We start from the raw sequence: 16346 nt of genomic DNA, 5'->3' as shown, positions 1-16346 counted from the left end.
CATCGTTTTTCACGTTACGATCAGGAGAAAGGAGAGAAAGAGAGAAAGAGAGAGAGAGAGAGAGAAGAGGGAGAGAGAGAGAGGGGAGAGAGAGAGAGAGAGAGAGAGAGAGAGAGAGAGAGAGAGAGAGAGAGAGAGAGAGAGAGAGAGAGAGAGAGACGAGTACCGAGGACGATGGAAATCGAGCACCTACTTTACATTCGCCATTCGAAACTGGATCAGATACAGGACGATTTAGGTAAACGTCTCGGCTGAATTCGACCCGCGCTTTCTCGGATAACACTCCAACTTCGTGTTGTCCCATTTCTGTCGTCCTTTTATTTTACGGATTTACTCGGCGTGCGCGGAGTAAAGCCTTCTTGGCCGTAACATCGCATCACTTACGCATACGCATATGTTATGGACATTTACCACGACGATAAACGAGCGTTTTTTGGACACAGATTCAGTTTTAATACGTACAAAAAAATTTTATTTCTTCTAAGGAATTGGTTGCTGTAAAAAAAATATGATGTATGCGTACGGTAATCAGGTAACATGTTTTCTTTTGTATCGCGATAAATATGAACAAATAGAATACGTGGTAAACTCGCATAGGATTAAGTAAACGTATGTGTAATTGTGGAATGGAAAGTGCGAAGGCACCCTTTCAAGATTCGAACGATAGATTTCGCGAAGTGAATTATTACATTTGTAGGAAGTACAATATACAATTATCGCTTCGAGCGACTTGGCTGTTTCGTTGTACTCTTTCTATGTCTACTATTTTGTATCTACTACTCGGATCAGTGCCATCAGTCTAAAAATATTCGTACGCTCGAGGCTCTTCTATATGCACAAGACGTCAGATATAGGATGCGTTTTATTTATGATAAATTAAATGCCGTACGATAATTATTTTCATCGAATATGTTTGTAAACTCAAAAGAATATTCTATTATTAATAAAAAAATTCATTCTCTTACAAATTGGCGATACCTATACGTATCTAACATAACAAATACGAGTAAATAGATAATTACACTATCAGATGTGTCTACTTCCATCGTAATATCACCCAGACACAATTTTCCTATGTATAACCATATTCTCAACAGTTGCCACTTTCCTTCTCTCCGGGGAACAGGTGAGATAGCAGCATGCGACATAAGAAAAGAAAAAAGGGGAAAGAGTTGCTTCATCCGGCGCAGCCGGGCGGAAAATAGCTAATATTCTAAGACATCGGCGACATCGCGAGCAAGATGGGGCCTTCAACTGGCGGCTGGTGTATACATATATACTCGGAAGCAAGTTGTTCTCTCCCCCTCCCCCCCACAGCTTGTACTTGTTTCCTCTGCGGCCGCTTGGTCGTGAAAGCTCCGAAATTTACCAACGACAAAAGACGGCAATGCCGGTCGCGAGCTCGTTCTGACATTTCAATCTGATTCAAGCCCACGAAGTAAGGAAAGAGGAGTATCTCAACGTCTCTTTTTCTGTAGCAACGTGCGTCGCTGCCTACAAATAGATCTCTGGATCAGAGTACAAAGATATTCTAATGAACTTTCTCTCGGCAAACTCGGAAATTTCCTTACTGTAGCGAAATATGACATAACATGACGAAATTAATCAGAGATTATAAAAAAGTCACACTAAAGCTACAGAAATATTTATACTTCATAAAAAATTTATAAAATGGAACATACGCGCGGGAGATATTGCCCAATTAATATATCCTAATTATAAGAAATAATGCCAGTGGGTTGATTTATCGAAGTTGGTAATTTTTGGCCAATCAACAGTATGAGTAATAAAATGATGATGGTCGGTAGATAATTTAAAGGGAAATACAGAGCGATGTGTGATGAACTTTAGTTCACTGCTGGTGAGCCCGTTTCATGGTTCGTTAGAGGACTACACTTCATTATATAAATGGTACACTTCATTATATAAATATTATGACACACACAATCTGACTTTTCTGTTTTTATATCTCCTTAAAGATTTAATGGATCTCCTATGTATCTCGAATTGTATTTCCTTTGTGAAGATACAATTTTAAAATAAATCATAACTATATTATTTTTCTGAAGAGACTGAAATAAGATAAAAGTTGCCATTTAAATGCATTTTTTGAGGCATTTTCTTTATTATGTGTACTAATTGAAATCGCTGATATATTTAATAATATTTCTTAAATTATTGTTTAGCTAGTCAAAATGAAAATATAGCGCTCGTAAATAATTACGTCTGTTTAATATATTGCACATCATGAGAGAGATTGATTGTGATATTTTGTAACAAAATATATGCTCTTGCATTAATGTATTAATCACTTTAGTTTAGTTTTAAACACGCACACAATGTGAATCTGTATTAATATAGAAATGTTACGTATTTTTGGAAGCTGTGTTTATTGCGATAAATTGACAGACTAGCAGTCAAAGTGAAATAAATCTTATTTACAATAATATACTTTCATGCGCAATGTTGTTATTGCGTTATTATAAATTAAATTGATTTCATCAATATTTATTCGTAAAATATTGATTGACGTTGACTGTATCCTATTAATATGGATAAGTGATATTTTCAATAACTATTTATTATTGACTTTAACATTAAAATTTGAAGTGTAAATATATATATACGAATATAAATTGAAGAATGCGGGAATGCGTTGTTCTCGTATGCATAATCATGCTGCTTTAATGATGTTTTTACTGTGAATATTAAAATATGCATAGAATACCGTAGGCGTAAAGCAACTTGTGTGTGTATAATAACGATAATATCGTTTACTCGATTATTATGCGTATCATGTATAAATAATTTTATTTACCGAATTATTTTTACCAAATTATTTTTACCGATTAAATTTTTACTTCTGTTTAAAAAATATAATCACAGTATGATATTGCAGTCTAAAGTTGCAATGCAAGTCACATTATTAAGAAAATAATTTCTTTATAGCTCGACGATACCTTCACAAATTATGGTATTCTAAGTCCCAAGAGCAAATTCTAGGCTTACAGCCGGATCGGCAGGTGAAGTAATGGCGTTATACCGAGTTTACTCTCGTACTTTAGAGTTCTGTAATTCGCAATTGAGACATCGGAGTACTAGCTTATTCCCTAAAGTGCCCGTACCTCATCTACTGATACACTGAGTTTACTCTTGTACTTTGGAAATCCATGAATTTGTGATATGGTCAATGGAATGGTACCATCTTGTACACTGTGAAGATACCTTGTGACGCTCTTGTGAAGTTAAGATTGTTATTATAACTTTGGCGTCATGAAGTAAAATTTTGAATACGAATTATGCTACCTACAATGATGAATTAAACCTACGCTTTCGGTATCAACTGATTGTCGTTTAAAACTCTATGTTATCTCTCAAAACTAATAAGCAACATAAATTACAAAAACTTCTTTACAAAACACCCTATAATAGACGTCAATAAATGAAGCTTCTAATGAAGCTTCTAATGAAGCTATGACTTTCATTGAATATGTGTGATGCTGCCATCACTGAAAGTTATTCCAGCGTATATCGATGTTTCGATGTTATGTATAAACGTCTGGTATTCGCGCCGGCGAATGAGCCTGATACTTCCGCTTGTACTGAAACGAGACCAAGAACGACAGTCAGAGGTAGAGAGAAAACGACGGACGGTCAGGTAGGGAGAAAAACGGATGAAGGAAGAAGCGGAAGTTAGGCGTTTTCTGACGAGTTGCATTGCGGAGTATAATGCCATTATACTTGCCTCACCCACACACGTTAAGGCCCGCATCCAATACATTCACCGATACTTCACGAGGCGAGAGATACGCGCTCGTTCGTAGGTAAACCCAATATCGCTGACAGTCGCTGTCTCGGCGCATATTGCTATGCTTTAAAAAGCATTGCGAACGGCTCGCGCCAAATCGTATCTCCTTCGTTCCTTGTTGGCCCTTGCACACGTCAAAAGAGTATGGGGAACAGGGTAACATGGTGACGAGAGAAGCCTGTTCGCGGACACACAAGCGCGTTGGACAGGTTCTCTCTCTCTCTCTCTCTCTCTCTCTCTCTCTCTCTCTCTCTCTCTCTCTCTCTCTCTCTCTCTCTCTCTCCCCCCCCCCCTCTCCCCGTCTCTCCCGATATGACCGCTTTACTAAAACGAGCTCATTCAGCGAGCGTCCGCTTTCAAGCTAACGTCATCATGATGTAAAGAACTTAATAGAACGCACGGCCGGTCAATGTATCTGTGTTACTGACCGAGTTGATAATTTTAATAGAACATTAGGCGGTGATATGCGTGATTTTAATATGAAACGCGTGTATGCATCAAAAGATAGAATCCTGCGAATTTTACAGTTATGTGAGAAACTAAAAAAAAGTATTCGTCTAAATTTTTTCCTGTGCGGTTCGGAGAGAAAAATTTAATTAAAATAAGTCGGCTTTGATTATTTTTAGTCAGAAAATAATTGCATGCTGATATACCATTAAATCAGCATCAAATTTTCATGTAAAATTCTTTTATTTTTTGCAATTTATATATCACGTGTTGATTATGTAAAATTCCTAGATTGTTAAATGATACGAAGTACTATCGTAGACAATCTTTATCAGCTTCAAGTATCATACTCTGTAGGAAGTACTTCATACGCGCGATGTCCAATTACGTTTCACCGGATATAAATCATCGGAAACATTCGTCGGCGTTACCGTTTGTTGAATACCGCACATTTATAGCTCGTATTGCATAACGATAGCTTTAAAGCGATACATATTTATAAGCTGTCAAAAGCAACACATTTGCATTCTTTTATACCTAATAGCACGTTAAGAAACAGTCGATTAAAATTTACATTATATCTTCACACCATTTCAAGATTTATTCCATGTAGTCGTTTTTTATTTCTCTTAACTTTTCCTTGAAGAATAATTTATCATATATATAACTTTCTTAACATCTTGATGTCGTTTCTGTTAAATTTTCAAATTAATTTAGTTGCGAAGTTCTAGCTTTAATCTTTGTGTATGAATGAAGCTACAGCGCTCAAACCGAAACGTTAAAAACGTGGATACAAAGTGAAATCAGGTAACTCGTATTGTTAACGTAACCAATCATACACGCCACGACAAGAAGCGTGTGCCTTTTTCCACGTGCGCATCAGGCGTCGATTGGTTTAAATCACGATACATCTCGCGACTCGCTAACGTGCGGCCGCGCACGGTCATCGGCGGCGTTGGCGGTCCGCAAATTACAGACTTCGTTAGAATCCCCGTTATCTCGATACCTCATCTCGCGCCGTGGGAATTATAAAAACAATTCAGATTTATACCTTACGGCTTATCACGCCGGAGAAAGTTATCTACGTGCGCACGGCACGAGTGCGGACCGAGCGCGCCGCGCCGTTACTTGGTTCGTTCCTTCGCGTTGCGGAAACGGGGCCCGATAAATCTCGCCGAAGAATGGTTTTGTTTCCATTAAAGATTACAGACGCTCGATAAAAAGTCATTGTACGGGGAGAAAATCGAGGGGGTCCCGATTATCGTGAGAACGAAATTGTGCGCGCATCTCTCCGTAATAGTAGTTACTTTACCCGTCGACGTCCATGATTTCTCATTGAACCGTACATTAAGGATAATGCCGAGAGCGACTGAAATCACGTTGAACGATAGGAAAAGTTATGATTCTCAGATTCTCTGATCGCAGGAAGTTAATGCGATAATATATACGGAAATATATACGTTCCCCTTTCTTTTTTTCCCATATTCGCAGCGCTTCTGATTTCGACGTTTGCTTTCCTATCTTCGTCGAGTTTCTTTAAGCTTCCTGATGGTTAATCGCATTAAGATTTGGACTAGTATAAATGCATTATAGCATTGTTAATATGCGAAATAGTGCACAATTAAAAAAAAACGGGATGAAAAGAACGAAAGAAACAAAGACAGATTCAACAGGCGGGAGCATGATGCAAGTACCTCATTGATAATTTATTTATATTTTTTAAAGATCTATAATTATTTGTAATTTGTATCAGAATTCAAAATAAAATTCTGTTTACAATTTTATAAAACATGAAAAATATTTGAATTGAACGATTAAACTACATGTAGATATATAAAATCCATTTGAAATGTACACATATATCAAAATATACAACATATAAAATTATAAATAAAATCTGTCGCAAATTGCTTAAAATGGGCCTTTTAGCCGCTGCGTACGCCATAAATCTACAAATTTATCCAGGTAATAATTGGTAATCGTAAACGAAATCGCAATCGTGCCCCTTCGAATCGCGGCAAATATAACTGTATACGCCGCAGTGGTACTCGTATATAAAAATCGCGAGTGTGCGTATACGCGAATGTGCTGTTACGAGAGGTACTGCATTCGCTGTGTCCTTGTACCCCCTTTGTTGAGCAAGATGTGCCACCATCGAATGTTGCCGTCGAAGAACATCCGCTGACTTTAATCAGTTTAATCTGAATTCCGCGCGACAGATACGCACGTATATTATAACTTTTGTAAGTATCGCGTGACGTCGTCAAACGAACCGAGATCTGACATAAGCGCGTAATAACTACGGCCTTAATTCGCTTGGCCAGTATCCAAGCTGCAAAACTTATATACGCAAGCAAGCACGCAACTTTCAAGTTGATAATCTCTTGATTCACGTGTACAGTAAGCGGCGCATGATAGCGAAGAAGAAATGCAAGAGGGACACGCGGTGAATAAGGATCTGCGATCTGAAGAAAGGATCCGTGCGCTCGATCGCGGGCCGAGTCGTAACGCGAGTACGTGCAACATGACGCGGGGTACACGTACGCGGATACGTGCGCGCAGAATGCAAGTCTGAAATATCGTATAATGCCCCGCAACCGACACCGCACCGCGCGTGCGGCGCGCGGAATAGGAGGAGGACCGGGGATGAAGATGAGGACGAGGATGAAGGGGACAGCCCACGCGCCTCAATAACGATCACGATGCGTCCGTTGCCCGAGCGCCGCTCTAGCCCGGAGCAACGAGTACGAAGACAATAGCCGTAAATACTGGATGCGAGATGCTCGTCATCGTACGGGGAAGCAAAGCATAATTCACAATGGATGTATCTCTTTTAAATCGTGCGAAAGCGTAAAAGCTCATCGTGCGCTCGGCCACGGCCGGCCTGCAGCGTTCGCTGATGCGCTATCGCTGACTGAACTTTGACCGTTTCACCGGCTGCGCGATCGAACGTGACTTTTCCGCGGGCGTACGTGAAGGCAAGGGATTTCGAAAACGGAAAGACGACAGGAACCGGCCGGAAACCACGGACAGGACGCCGCGATTGAACCTATATGTCGTTCTCCCGGATGGACGGCGCGGCGCGTCTATTCAGCTTCGGAAATTCGAATCCATTCGTATCTCCGAAAATGCTGGCTCGTGGTTTTAAATCCCTTTGATGGATTTTGAACAGATTCAATTTCTTTGGCTCAAAGACACGTGAATTAATGCTACATTCTGTAATTAGTTATCATCGTTTGCTAGTTTGCAAGTGAGATAGATAACGTTACAGATCCCGATTTTGATAGCGTCAATTCGGAGAAACCGTGAGAGAAACTTGGCGATAAATTAAACTTTCTGACGCATTAACGATAATGTTAAATAAAATCAGCTATTTAGCGAATGATTATCTTGGAGTTGTCTTGCGCGTAAACTCGCGCAATTGTCTTACTCGTCGCGGCCATTAAAATCCCATTAGGAATGCGAATTTTCAGGAATGAGCCCGGTCTCCGGCGGCGCGAAATTGGAATAATCAACGTGATTGTATATTAGCCGTATAATCTGCACGACGTTCATTCTCCTTCGCGTATTTGTGTAATTCGAAGTAATTCTATCAAACAGTTCAGCGAATCGTACCAAAAATCACTCGACTACGATCATTTTTACTCGTTAACAGTTTACTCAAGATGGAAAATCTACTTCGCGGCGCTTTGATACCGCCGTCTCCTCTTCAACACGTTAATAAGGATGTCGACCGTTGCTCCGTCCCGTCTAGTAATCCCGAAGATTAATTACGTTGTGAGTTACGGAGGTCCACAGGTTAGCATCATAGAGTCCATTCTAGCCATTCCGCGGTGGCTAACTGCGAAATAATCATACGTTCAAGCTTTCGCGTGAACTTGGCGTGAACTCGCTTGATGGTCTGAGAGAGCGCGAAATTTGGCGTACTTCTTCTTTTTCTAAGCGCTCCGTTAAAATACCAAATACTGTGGCGACGAACACACTACATTACCTGAAACAAAAGAGACTCGCCGCTGAATGTACAAACGTGAAAAGTGTCTGTCTTCCAGAATGCACCGTTTGTTCCCGGTTTTCGTCGCGTCGTTTCAGCGCTTTCACCCCGCGAATGCAAGACTTTGTGAATAAAGCATTGTTCGGTTTCCACTCTTCTCTCCCTCTCCCTCTCTCTTTCTCTCTCTCTTTCATCCGAGCGCGTTCAACATCGGCAAAAATCATAGAAATCTGCAAATGGAATCGCGGGACCCGTCGTATACGCTTAAACAAACACGCCTACATTGTGCCTAAACGAGTCGGACCGAGTTTAAATGAATTCCGCATGCTCGTCCGACATCGCGGACTTTTGACAGCAATGTGTATATTCGCGCGTGTCTCAATGACGCTGGAGTGTCGATTCGGCACGTCCGCATTTCCATCGTAATAATCCACCCTCGTGTGAGAGACGCGACAGACGACGCGCGTTAAATGCACGGTCGCTGTGCTTACAGCGCGTCAAGGGAAAACAAGGAAAAAGAGAAGCTTTCATTCACGTTAGTAATCGTGACTGCTGGCCAAACTGCAACCGCATGTTAATGGGCGTCCGACGCGAATGCTCGACTCGGGCTCCGGCGAAACCGTGTGAGCGAATATCGCGCTCATTACATCCGTAAAATTGAATAAAACGACCGCGAGAGGTGCTGAAAGAACAGTCACTATGGGAAAAGCCAGTGCGCGCGGCTTCTCGTCTCGGAGCGACGACTTATCATTGCGGACAACGTTATTTATTAGCGCGCTAAACGCGTCTGGTCTCCACGCGTGAGATTTTTCACCGTTATCGACGTTCATCACCCGGTCCGGGGCCGGTCACGACCGTGGACCGAGAACAAAGGTGCGCTTTCCGTTATCCGCGGCGCGGAGTGGCCCGCCGACGGACGTGATTACGACTTGCGTACGGCTTAAGACATCAAGACCTATTCTCGAGACGCTCTCGCCTCGACGCTTTATCTCCCAGCTCGAATCCATTCGTCATTCGGCTGTGGACACAGTTCCGCGGATGCACCGACAAACGATGCCATTAACTCCGATAAAAATGGCCGTAACCTGAAATTAAGAGGCGACGGTGATTTGCACCTGCACAGTCGGGCCCTCGTGCGCTCAAAATAAATATACGTCGCCTCGCGAAATAAAGTTCACGATGTGTTGACGATGAAATGCCTATTATCCTGAATAGGGCTGCCACTTCCCGTAAAATGAATGGCCAACGGTTAAGTCATCGTTATTCGTAGCCCGAAGCCCCCAACGCTCTTGCGCCTCGTAAGAGCCGCGCGTAATATTGTCCTTGCAAATACAAATAGTAGTTAGTTCGGAGTAATTTAGTCACGATGCTGTCGGCGCGATTATGCTCTCGTACTAAAATACATTACTCATATATCTTGACCTTTTCGCACTTTATAAGCGAGCTCTCTCGCGATTCGTATAGTTTCATCCTTTCAACGTTTCTTCCTTTAATCAAAAACAAGCGTTACGACTCGCGCGGTTTACACAAGTAATAAAATTTCTGCTGGCAATAAGAGTAAATAATAACGCAAAACGCGTTCGCGAAGTAACCCGGCAACGATAATGGGTGTAAATTTCATCGTGGTTTTCCTAAGAACAATGGAAGATCCCGATGTGATTACGAGAGCTCAGTTGGCGCTCGCAATTCGCGAGTGGCAGAATTGCCGCATGGGAAAACGCGCAAAAAGACACACAACCGTGGAAGAGGTGGGAAACATTAGGATTTATTTGTATATAGTGGCAGTTATGCGCAACACATACTACAACCGTACACCGGCACGGGCGCGCGTTATTATACCGAATTTTCTGGACCATCGCCAACCTGGGAAAATATGCAAAAGACACGTTCCACCGTAATCAGGATGATATCGCCCAGCTATTACGTACCAACGTCGGGGTGTACCGATTTCTTATATAGTTGGTTGGTAACGGGAGAGTCTGGTACAGAGCTGAGGATATCCTAATTTAAACTAAAAACGGCAGTAAACGGCAGCGTTTACCGGCAAGAATGCGCAAAGTCGTGCATATAAACGCTGAATACATTCGGCAAATTTGTGGATCAGTGTCGGGAGGAAATCCCAACATTTACATTTATCGGGTCATGGCGTCTAGATTAAAACCCGCGCCACTGGCGGTAGAATAGAGCTACAATTTTTAATATCACGTCGCGGTTTAAACGAAATTACTGCGCCTGCCTCTAATTTACTTGTTTAAACGAGTAAGTCGCGAAATGAAAAAAATATTGAAATAAATAGAGCGACGCCTGGTAAAATCGGATTCCTTGTACCTTTTGAAGAAAAAAGTAATAAGCATGATATATATGTGATTGGAAAATTATATACCTAACATCATAATTACATACGTCTAGACATTCTGCGTAAATGCTCTGTTTGGTTTGCTAATTATAGAACAGGAATAAGTAGTGCTTGCGGCAGTGAGGAAACGAATTAATGTTGCATACCAGAAAACAAGCACCGAGGAAATGAAGGCGCCCGACCCTTTATTTCACTGGCGTATTCATTTCTGGTACTTTCACGCGCCGAGGCGTGGCATTGCTCTGTGGAAGACCAAAGAAGGCGAAGAGGTTCCGCGAAAGGCAGCGGTAATCACGGAAATGATGATCATTTTAACGATGAGACTCGCAGAATCTTGAGATTTCTATGGCAAGAACATGGTCATTCCGTAGACGTAGACGAAGAAAGAAGCAACTGACGAGGGGCACTAAAGGATGCAATTCGGAAGGAAGGAAGGAAGGAACGAAAGAAGGGAGCATTAAAATACCAAGGTAAAGTAGAAGAATAAAGGAAGTGTAAGATGTTGGGGCAAAAAATTAATTACATTAAGTGGCAGCTAATTGCAGACCAACATTTGAAATGATGCACGCTTGAGAAGATGAGGTGCACGTGTAGCAAACAGCGAAATTATTCAGGTCGTGGAATATTAATTTGAACACTTTGAAAAAGCTTCCCTCATTCTTCGTTTTCACGAGAAAATGTTTCTCCATCTGGCTATATAGAATCGATATAACATACATTGCTTTTATCCTCTGGAAAGTACTTGTTTCACTCGGAAGTGGCCGAGCCTCGAGCAGAAAATTATTAGAAGAACTCGTTTGAAGGAATTTTAGCTGTACAGGAAGCACCGCGCGCTGATATTAAGACACGGAAGAGTGAGTCGGGGATATGCAACTAATTGCGCTAAGGATGCCATGATACTCGCGGTATGTTGGAAGCAATTAGATGAAACGAGAGATGCATTAAGAGCGATAACTTGCTACAAATTGTTGCGCATTGTCAGCACAAAGCGAGAGCGTGGCACAGAAATTGCGCGTGTTTCTATTTCTCTTTCGAGGCCAAAATCGTCGAGGGTTAAAACCGCCGAGCGCGTGTAACACCGAGAATGTGAATAGTAATGAGAACGCCGCGAAACCTGCGCGCGATATCTCGCCATAATTAATCCGTTACGAGCGGTCACGTACAGTGTCATTATGACGAAACCGAAAAGCCGTTACAGTCATTTGACCGGTACAGGCGAAATTCGTCGTGGCGAATAACGTCTGGCGTGTCGCCCGTGATTCGGTAGTGGCGGCCGAACAAAAATCGTCTGGTTCTTGCAGCGTACATTTATCAAGATCAAAGATTCAAGGGACAAGATGAATTCCTCGGAGGGAACGTGGCCGGTGGGCCCGCCCGGACGTCGATGTCTACGGGAAGACTAACGACTTTCGGCGACTAACCGCCACCCGGCGCGGCGTGAACGTGTTTCGCGTACATACCAATTGCGCGGAAATCGTGATCGCCTTTAAGTACGTATCAATGCGTTTTTTGCGCGCGTCGTCGACCGTTCCGTGGTGGAAACCGGAATACCGATTAGATCAGAAGCTGGAAAATGAATAGCCATGAGTAATCGCCAATCGGGGGGGATATATAAAGTTTAAGAAATGAAGTAAGGGAAAACTCGCGCGCACGCACGTGCATCATTATCTTCTTTTCACCTGCCGAGAAATCTATCAACAATTACGATTCTCACGCTATTCCCTGCGCGACATAGGCATGGATCGCGCGGTGCGTCGTGAAGCATAACGGCGCGTATTCCACGCGTCGCTGCTCTCCGACCGAGCACGGAAGTCGTGTCCCATCTCGCATGTGCGCCCGGCGAGCTTTGGTTATTTTTATTTTGGCGGACGCTCGTTAGCCACTCAACACGCAACCCAATTTCTTCTCCGCTCTCTCGGCTCTCTCGACTCACCGACCGCGCGTGCATCCTTCGGCCGCTTTAATCCCTTCGCATACATGCACGCGTATACATTTATTGCGCTTTGAGAGACGTATACGCTTGGATGATTTATAATAAAATAAAATTTCAAAAAAAAAAAAAAAGAAAGAGAATTTGTCCGACTTTTTCTGCTAAATCTGATCAATTGCGTTTGATCTATTATATACATCGGATAAATTATCAACAGGCGTACACATTAATCGGTAGTTAAACACAATATCCCCTTCGAGTGAGTCATGTTGAATCATACCGCGATCCCCCCCGAGAGCGAGGGTAACAGAATCGCGTATCACCCAGTAGTAATTTCGCGAGCGCGTAAAGCCTTTTTATGATATTTTAATCCGGCAGATTGGCGTCGCTCGGAGATTTGCCACGCTTCCCCGCTCTCGAGTCCATCGCGTTGCTCCCCGTTGGACGGACCTCGGGGACGGTTACCACTCGTTCGCATTGCTCACAACGCGCTGGTGGGTACCTACGTATCGGGCCGGGGTGCCGCTCGTACTCGAAGGGATCCCGCGGCGCGCAATTGACGATGAAATATGTACACCGTAAAAGTGGCGTCCTTTATCGAACGCAGTGGTGGCCGGGGTGGCTGCGCAGCGCGACCTTCGTTACGCCACGACTTTAATTTTGTCGCAATTTAGAAGGGCTACGACCGGAATTAATTGCCCCTTGCTCAGTGCACCGGTTGCGACTTGCGCCGCGCGCACTCTCGATCTCAAGCCCGTATCCATGCTATGTCCAAACGCGACGCATGTAATATAACTGAAGTTTATACAAAGTTCGTTCTTCGGTTCGATTCTACATCGTCCGTGAGTTGGTACATCAAAGAAGATACGCTTGTCGCGGATACACAAAGAAGATAGTGTTCCTTCAGCGAGATCATTCGTTTGGGTAGCGTGAATCCGGCTTCATGCCGCGCGCCCTGGATGTTCTTAATTACCACCGCCTGAATTTGTAATTGCGCTGGCTATATTGAAGAAAAACATCAAAACGCAGAGCGGAGAGAGAGAGCAAGGAAGGGTAGTTTGCAGCAACGATTCAATAATATTGTGCACATATTGCGGAAATTAAAGCAGAAAAAGGCTCTGGAGAACGCACGAAGTTGAATTTGAGAAGAGTATCCCATTCAAGTTCGCTGCTTTGTTCCGCTATATCTGACACGAAATACGGTGTAGCAGTTCGCGTATTCATTAAACCGGTTCTTGATCTTTCCGCGAAATATGTGTAACACATCTGTTGTGTGTTCGATATGCCCCTCTATAATTCTGCCCGGTAATTCTCGCCATTCATTCGCGAAAACAAGCATCCGCGGAAGCATCGTGGATTCTATCGTCTTCATTAACGATCGTGCAAGCCAGAATTACATGAAAAGCGATTATGAATTGCGTTCATACAATAATATGAATATTACGCTTCCGACAGAGATTGCGAAATGCAAATGAATAACGCGCTGTATTTCAATCAGAATAAACTTCTTTCTTTCGCCAAGGAATACAAGGATTCATTATACATAGTAGAAAGTAGTACAAAGATCCATTTCGTGGATTGTTCGAAGCACTCCCCGAAGAAATTCCGAATCGCAATCGATAAGGAGTCGGTCGTAGGGTCGCGGCGAAAGACCACGTTTCCTCGTATGGAAGCGTAGTGCACGCGTACGTTGCATTATGCGGACTCTCGGGATTACGACGAAGAGCCGTATCGTGCCTCCTCCGTGTCCTCGTTTCTCCGTCCTACCTATGCGCTATCGTCAACGATTCTCTCGGCGTTTCAAGAGCGCCGGCCCGGGAAGAGACCGGCGCGGCGCCGCGGCGTGGCGTGGCGTGGCGCGGTGCGGCGCGCTCTTGGTCGTCCCCAGGTCGTTCCGTTTATCTCGAGCACTGTCGTTTCGCGATGAATAAACAGCAGTCGGGTTTCTTCGAAACAATTTAATCTACATAAGCTAACAGCTACCTGTCTCTACTCGCGTCGCCGGTGGGGAGATTCGAGTTATCCAACGGAACGTACCGGGTGCAAAACGGCGGCTGGTCTCTCGGTCATGCCGGTATACTCTCGAGATCAGCATTCGTTCCCTGGCAAGTAATACGGGCCGGAAAATCAGGCCGAGGAGAACAACGACGACGGAAGAAGCGCGGCGGAAAAGAAACAGGAAAAAGATGCCCGGTGAAAGAGGAACGAAAGTAATAATAGGTGAGAGGTGAGGAAAGAGAAGAGGACGGTCGGTCGATGGCTTCAAGAATCTACGGTCCCACAAATAAGAGATAAAGCTGGCCTGGCACCTCGTATCTACGATCTGGCCTCCGTATCAGCCGTGCCCAGAGGGTAGGGGATAAGAGACGTAGAACCTCCTGCAGGAGAAACCCACCATAGATTGAATTATCGTCCCCGATCGATTCTGAATTTAGCCTGCCGCTTCTCGGCTCCGTTGTCTCCGTCCGGATCGGAATGGACGGCGCGCGCCGCAACGAAGAGGAGATTACACAATTAACCCCGATGGTTTATTAACGCTGATGCACGCGCGCGCATACTTAATCTTGACTGCGTGAAGAAAGATTCCAGACCCGACACAATCAATCGATCAGCGAGAATGTTGGAGATTTTTACCGATTTTGAGCTTGTTTGTTTTCGGAAAGATAACTTGCCTCTATACGATAAGCGCGAAGACCTATCCTGTAAACGTGGGAACTATCTTGCGTCAATATTGACATTATTTTAGCTCATTCGTTTTGTCAAACAACGACCGAGAATTGCTTTTCCAATCGATTAGTCAGTCTTTCACCTTCAAAAACTGCACGGCGTCGAAGAAACATACTTATCGCACCATTATAATGTACTCTGACGTGCAAATAAATATATTTTAATACAATCTCTGCAATACTTTCACATGTGGCTAATTAATACTTTGACTAATTAACAGTGAATTATAGTTACACATTTCTCAATGTGATTATAAAAAATCTGCTCATTTAATCACTTCTTTCAAAATAAATGCGGTAAATACCGCAAAGTTACATAGCCGATTTCTCGATAATCATATCGAGGCTGTACGAAGTATGATAACGTATCGCGCGCAGATAACTTTTAACTGCAGCCGGCATTCATTTCAGAAAACGCGGCGACTTCTCTATATCCTCTTTTTCCCTCCAGTCTTCGGGGTGGCAAATAGGAGCCTTTAATTAGTAAATTACTTAGTTGGTATCTTATCATACCGAGGAAAGATCAGATGACTTACACGCGCCTACATGTAACTTTCTATCCGGACGCTACTATTACGTTGGCGGATGGTGCGGGACTTTGACTTTAAATCAGTCGCCAGGAAAGAGGACGCGAAGAGGAAAAAGAAGGAGAAGAGGAAAAAGAGGAAGATGCGGGAAGAGGAATCGAACGATACATGCAACTGAGCACTTTACCTTAACATTCCCAGCGGATTTGCGAGAAGCATCGTTCTGATAAAAATGCGCGATTGCTCGCGCGCCAGCCCGCAGATGCACGACGACCGGTGCTTGCGCATATATTTCGCATTATCGAATCTTCCGCACCGCGGCTGTAACGACCGGCATTAATTCGAGTTTTCTACGGCACGCTAAATGTTTCTTTGCAAAATACAACGTCGCGTTTTACCCATCTTGTTTCACGCTTTGCGCACGCGGAAATCGCGCAACGATGTGTAGGCGAAGAAAGTGGTCCCCCCGTGTAGATACATGAACGAAGCGCGAGTAGAAAGTGACTCGGTGCCGAACGAGTTTTGCGACTGATATTACCGATAAAATGTTAATCGAGTTAA

Source organism: Temnothorax curvispinosus, unplaced genomic scaffold (genome assembly GCF_003070985.1).
Source record: "Temnothorax curvispinosus isolate PA1 unplaced genomic scaffold, ASM307098v1 QBEX01010053.1, whole genome shotgun sequence".
Classification (NCBI taxonomy): domain Eukaryota; kingdom Metazoa; phylum Arthropoda; class Insecta; order Hymenoptera; family Formicidae; genus Temnothorax; species Temnothorax curvispinosus.
This window is presented reverse-complemented; position numbering follows the sequence as displayed.